General features: G+C 35.0%; 1 protein-coding gene and 1 non-coding gene across 3 annotated transcripts in view; both read left to right on the top strand.

The window, feature by feature from the left end:
• PDE4D (phosphodiesterase 4D) overlaps positions 1–6,880 on the top strand; it is a 1,550,946-nt gene that overhangs the window by 203,570 nt on the left and 1,340,496 nt on the right. The window lies entirely within an intron of this gene.
• Positions 5,376–5,482, top strand: LOC119467042. The gene has a single exon (XR_005195562.1). It is a non-coding gene; the product is annotated as a U6 spliceosomal RNA (small nuclear RNA).

The following is a 6,880-nucleotide window of genomic DNA, read 5'->3' as shown; positions in this document are numbered from 1 at the left end:
TATGGAGGCAAAACACAGAGACAACATAAATACCTATTCTACTTGGTTGTAATCTGCCAATTTATATTTTTCAGAGAAGAGTTTATCACTAAATCACTGAGAGGAAGAGTAGGATATCTGGGGGAAATGGTGGTGGAGGGAGGCACGTTTGTTATCCAGAAAAATGATTGGGAGCCAGGGAGGATTTTCAAATTCCAATCCCTCAGCTCAATCTTGGGGCATTTGTCTTGCCATCTGAATTATCTTGGAACCCAGAAAAAAACTGGTTGTGAAAACCACAGATGCAATTTTCTTCTTTGGCTTTTCCCATAATACCATAATTATAAACCATGCTGTGTTAGAGTGTAACATTCTTTGGAGAGCACTTTGATCAAATTTTGCCTTATGTAGCAACATTTAGAAACATAAGCCTTTGTGGGATTTCTGGCTCTTCTTTTTACTGATGGGCTGATAATCTTATAATAGCATTAGTTTTGCCACCAATTACCAAAGATTTGTTATTATTGGTTTTTAAAGTTGGACAATCCTTAAATGTTACAGCAACATTAGAAACAGACTCCCAGAAGGGGGTGAGTCAGACTGGTTTAGAAACCTCCAATCCTGGCTATTTGGTACCTCAGAATTCAACAAGGGATGTTGGAACATTTTCAAAATGAAATGAATTTAAATTCAGTTTTGTAAGAGGTTGTACTATAGAACACAGTGAAAAAGAGAAGGTTAGCTGGAAAGTCAAACATGATAGAATTTGAAAATTACTAGGCTTTAGGATATGAAAGTATTTCCCATATGTTAAGACAGAATTTGTATTCTCTTTTTTCTCAATGGCATTTTATGAAACTATATATTCCTGCTCTTCTATATAAATAGAATAGAAACATCTCTATTTTTAAATTGTCACGGAAATAAGTAATGGCCTGTGAACAAAATGACTTTTTTTTTTTTTTTTTGAGATGGAGCTTTTGTCACCCAGGCTGGAGTGCAATGGCACTATCTTGGCTCACCACAACCTCTGCCTTCTGGGTTCAAGCAATACTCCTGCCTCAGCATCTTAAGTAGCTGGGATTACAGGCACCTGCCACCACACCCAGCTAATTTTTGTATTTTTAGTAGAGACGGAGTTTCACCATGTTGGCCAGGCTGGTCGTGAACCAACATGGTGAAAGCATGGCTTTCACGCTCCTTGCTTTCTCCCTCCTTGCTTTACTATTTTGGTGAATTTTGAGGGGCATACTTTGCGGGAACATTGTGATTATTCACCATTACTTTTAATGGAAAAAAAAATGCAGTTACTTTTACACCAACCTAATATTTCCTTGGCTAATCTAGTGTGATTTAGGGACAGTGATAAATAAAGGATGAGAAAGAAAGAAAAGGGCTTACTAGTAAATGCTGACAGAGCTGGTGCACTTTCACAGTCCCATTGGCATGTTCCATGGGCCATTTCACTTTCAGATGGTTTGTTTGGCTGAATTTGGAGGCTAATCTCTGGAGTTTTGCCTTTCCTCTTGTGACCTGAGAACTTGCTGGCATATACAAGTCAATTTTCTTAATAGCTTTTCTTCATTAGTCTGTATTCTCCAGTGAGTTGAAATGTCACATTTACTTATACTAAAATTTTATAGTAGACATATTTAGATGTCTTTGGCATTAAACCTTTTTTAATCACTTGTCTTTCTTGTCTAGAACTAGTGTCGTAAGGTCATTGTTACAGGTTTCTAATACACTTTATGACCTAGAATGGCATAACTCTCATTGCATTTTTTCCTTTGATTTTTTAAAATATATATTTTATTGTGTTTTAGGTTTTGGGGTACATGTGAAGAACATGCAAGATTGTTGCATAGGTACATACATGGCAATGTGGTTTGCTGCCTTCTTCCCCATCACCTGTATCTGGCATTTCTCCCCATGTTATCCCTCCCCAACTCCCTACACCCCGCTGTCCCTCCCTTAGTTCCCCCCACAGACCCCAGTGTGTGATGCTCCCCTCCCTGTGTCCATGTGTTCTCATTGTTCAACACCTGCCTATGAGTGAGAACATGTGGTGTTTGATTTTCTGTTCTTGTGTCATTTTGCTGAGAATGATGCTTTCCAGGTTCATCCATGTCCCTACAAAGGACACAAACTCATCGTTTTTTTTTTTTTTTGATGGCTGCATAGTATTCCATGGTGTATATGTGCCATGTTTTCTCTGTCCAGTCTATCATCGATGGGCATTTGGGTTGGTTCCAAGTCTTTGCTGTTGTAATCAGTGCTGCAATGAACATACATGTGCATGTGTCCTTAGAACAATTTATAATCCTTTGGATATATAATATACCCACTAATGGGATTGCTGGATCAAATGGAATTTCTATTTCTAGATCCTGGAGGAATCACCACACTGCCCTCCACAATGGTTGAACTAATTTACACTCCCACCAACAGTGTAAAATGTTCCTATTTCTCCACATCCTCTCCAGCATCTGTTGTCTCTAGATTTTTTAATGATCACCATTCTAACTGGCATGAGATGGTATCCCAATGTGGTTTTGATTTGCATTTGTCTAATGACTGGTGATGATGAGCATTTTTTCATATGTTTGTTGGCCTCATATATGTCTTCCTTTGTAAAGTATCTGTTCATATCCTTCGCCCACTTTTGAATGGGCTTGTTTTTTTTCTCGTAAATCTGTTTTAGTTCTTTGTAGATTCTGGATATACTTATAACTCTTATTTTGTTGTGAATTTCTTTCTTTTAATATACTCCTGAATTTTATTAATATATTTAATTAGTTATGTTTGTATTTTCAAAAAGTGAGATAGGTGGATCTTTTAAAAAATAATCATTGTCAGGTATGGTATTAAGTTTGAAATAGCTATTAGCTATTACATTACTTTTAATGGCAGGAACCACAGATACTTTTGCAACAATCTAATATGTAAAATGAATATAGTAAGCTTCCATTGTTTATCTGTGTTGTGGAATATAGTGTAATTCTAAAAAAAATTACTTCTTATACCATTTTTGTTTTGTGTTTTGGGTTTAGATTGATTTTTCTGAAAGCTTTTTCTTTTGTTTCTGCTATATATTTGTTCTACTATATTCTGATTTCGATTTTTTTCTGGATCAGTTTCATCACTTCATATTCTTACATTATTGCAACTAATTAGTTTATCACATTAATTGGAATAGGATTGCGTATGTTATTCATTTGTATATTTTTAATCTTATTTCTATATTTAGTCAAATCTACTTTGTCATTTTTAATGAAATCTAAACTTTCTTTTCTTACTCTTGCAGAGTTCTATTTACCTAATTGCCGTTTTTCTGCTGTTACCTTTATTAATTCATTTTTCCAACTTTCTTTTGGGTTCTGATCTTTTTCTAGGCTGTTAAATGAATATGTCATTCTGTTTTGATTTTTATTGATTCATTCCTGTGACTTTTCTTCAAGTTATTTTGTTGGCCTTTACTGAACTTCTGCAGTTTATTGAGTTGAATATTTTGTTATTTTATTTTGTTCAGTTTTTTAAATGATGAGATCCCTGAATGTTATGGGTTTTTTTTCTTTTGAGTCCATATTTTACCACAAATTATTAGATTTTATATAGATTTTCAATTGTTCTTAATTTTAAAATAGTTTGTAATTGCAATTTGGATTTATTCTTCAGCCTTTGTCATTTAGAAATGTTTTAAGATTTGCTTTTGTGTTTTTATTTTTAAAGGTTATCTTCTGATATTAATTCCACTGGGTTATTTGTATGTGTTTCACATATTTATGCATACTTATGTTCTATATAATTTCTATGTTTTATAGCTTACAACTGCGTCTATCTAATATATGAACAATTTTTGACCAACTTTTTACAAAAGTATTTTCCTTGAAAAATCCAAACTTTTAAATGTAACTGTTAGACCAACTTCATTAATTGTATTTACTTATATACTTTATGGTCCTTTTAATTTCTCAGCTACTTTTTCTCTTTAAGAGAGTTTTGTTTGACATTAGCACTGTATTTCTATCAGTTTCTTCTTACAGTTATAACTTTGTGTGTGTGTGTGTGTGTATACACATATGTATATATATTTATACATACACATTGTAATATATAATGTCTTACGGGCTACGGCGTTTCCTTAGAATCTATATCTTATTTGAAGCTAGCATATTTAAAATTTTTTTTTAAGTAAAATGTTTTATTTCTTCCTGGAATCCTGCAGGATTTTTTTTTCCTGTTTATTCAGTAGTTTAAAAGTGTCAGATGTGTTAAAGTTTAGGTCTTTCACTGATTCATTTTTTTCCTGGAGCCATGTCACCCCTTTTCCTGAGGTTAGGAAAGATTTTTTTCAGATGTGTATTTGGTTATTGTTTTTGTTTTATTTCTCTGGACTCTCTGGGAATATTGATGAGCTGTATGTTAGCTCTCTAGTCTCTCTTTTTCAATTTTTTCTTCTCTGACACACTTATCCTTTCTCGTTGTGAAGGCTTATAGAACTGTAAATAATGCTTAAACCCACGGTCTTCAGTATCAATTAATTCTTGTATTTTGTTTTTAGTTTCTATGTAGTTTTCCTTTTAAAAAATAATCCCTCTCCATTTTCATTTTACCCATTGTCCATTGTCTTGTTTAACCTGGCTGGAATCCTCTTTATTTCATCCTGTTTTCTTTTCACAGAGGCCAATGTCTTGGTTCTCTGTTGAGGATACCAAGTAGTCTTTTGAGTTTTTCTTTTGGATTCTGCAGTAAAAAATTTTTGGAGGTTTGTTTTGAATTTTTAGAGCACTGTTCTCTTTCCTTTGTTTTGTGTTGTGTGTGTGTATGTGCGTGTATACACATATATCACAACTAAACCAACTAGAGAATCAAATAAATATATATATTTTACTCAAATTTAAGTAAAACCACAAAGATACCCAAGTTGAGTGGGTTTTTTAGTCTGACTCTTTTTCTATTACAATGGTGGTGAAAACTTCAACATCCAGCTTACAGTTTAATGAACATCGCTGGGTTTAGTTGCCATTTCAGTTACCAGTTTCTGGTAATTTTTTTTTAAAGTACCTCCTCTCAGTTGGCTTTTGATCTTTCAGCTACTGCAGGCTGATTCTTTGATGCTGTAAGAAGTAGTTTTACATGGCATCTGTAATTCTCAACCTATCAGGATTGCTCCTCTGCGCTCTGTTCACCTTTTCTCCCCAGTTCATCAACCAAAGGCTCTATCTCTGCAGACTAAGCCTTTTGGAACATGTGGCACTGTGGGCCTCTCACCCCTGCTTTCTGCTCATTTTTTTCTTAAAGATGCTGGAATGGTGGGAGAAAGTACATTTGCCTCTGAGTAAAATTCCCCAAACCGAGAACTCCGGGTCTCTTTCACCCAATAAAGAAAAGAAGGAGTGCTTGCTGTGGCAGCACATATGCTAAAATTGGAACAATACAGATAATATTAGCATGGCCCCCACACAAGGATTACGTGCAAGTTGCTGAAAGGTTCTGTATTTTTTTTTTTAATACAGTAGTAAAGGGTTCAATTCAACAAGAATAGATAACTATCCTAAGTATATATGCATCCAACACAGGAGCATCCAGATTCGTAAAACAAGTTCTGAGAGACCTACAAAGAGACAGACTCCTACACAATAATAATGGAAGACTTTAATACATCACTGACAATATTAGACAGATCATTGAGGTAGAAAATTAACAAAGATATTCAGAACCTGAACTCAGCTCTGGATCAAGCAAACCTGAAACACATCTACAGAATTCTCCCCTAAAAACAACAGAATATACATTCTTTTATCGCCATACAGCACTGACTCTAAAATTAATCGCATAATTGGAAGTAAAATACTCCTCAGCAAATGCAAAAGAACTGAAATCATAACAGTCTCTCAGATCACAGAACAATTAAATTAGAATTCAAGATTAAGAAATTCACTCATAACCACACAATTACTTGGCAATTTAACAACCTGCTTCTGAATGACTCTTGGGTAAATAATGAAATTAAGGCAGAAATCAAGAAGTTTTTTGAAACTAATGAGAACAAAGACACAACATGCCAGAATCTGTGGGCTGCAGCTAAAGCAGTATTAAGAGGGAAATTTAGGCTGAGTGTGGTGGCTCACACCTGTAATCCCAGCACTTTGGGAGGTTGAGGCAGATGGATCATTTGAGGTCAAGAGTTTGAGACCAGCCTGGCCAACATGGTGAAACCCTGTCTCTGCTAAAAATACAAAAAATAGCTGGGTGTGGTGGTGCGTGCCTGTAGTCTCAGCTACTTGGGAGCCTGAGGCATGAGACTCTCTTGAACGTGGGTGGCAGAGGTTGCAGTGAAAAAGGTCGTGCCACTGCACTCCACACTCCAGCCTGAGTAATGGAGTAAGACCCTGTCTCAAAAAAAAAAATGAAATTCCCACATCAAAAAGCTGGAAAGATCTCAAATTAACAATCTAACATCACAACGAAATGAACTAGGGAATCAAAAGCAAACAAACCCCTAAGCTAGCAGAAGACAAGAAATAACCAAGATCAGAGTTGAATTGAAGGACATAGAGACATAAAAAATCCTTTAAAAAATCAACAAATTCAGGATCTGTTTTTTTGAGAAAAGTTAATAAAATAGACCACTAGCTGGACTAATAAAGAATAAAAGAGAAGGGTCAAATAAACACAATTAGAAATAATAAGGGGGATATCACCACTGACTCCACAGAAATACAAATAACCATCAGAGAATGCTTTAAACACCTCCATGTACATACATTAGAAAATCTAGAAGAAATGGGTAAATTACTGGACACATACACCTTCCCAAGACTGAACCCGGAAGAAATTGAATCCCTGAATAGATCAATAATAAGTTCTGAAATTGAGACAGTAATAAATAGCCTACCAA

The sequence above is a fragment of the Cebus imitator genome, unplaced genomic scaffold (genome assembly GCF_001604975.1).
Source record: "Cebus imitator isolate Cc_AM_T3 unplaced genomic scaffold, Cebus_imitator-1.0 Scaffold255, whole genome shotgun sequence".
Lineage (NCBI taxonomy): Eukaryota > Metazoa > Chordata > Mammalia > Primates > Cebidae > Cebus > Cebus imitator.
Note: the sequence above shows the minus strand (reverse complement) of the source record. Positions and strands in the feature narration are given on the sequence as shown.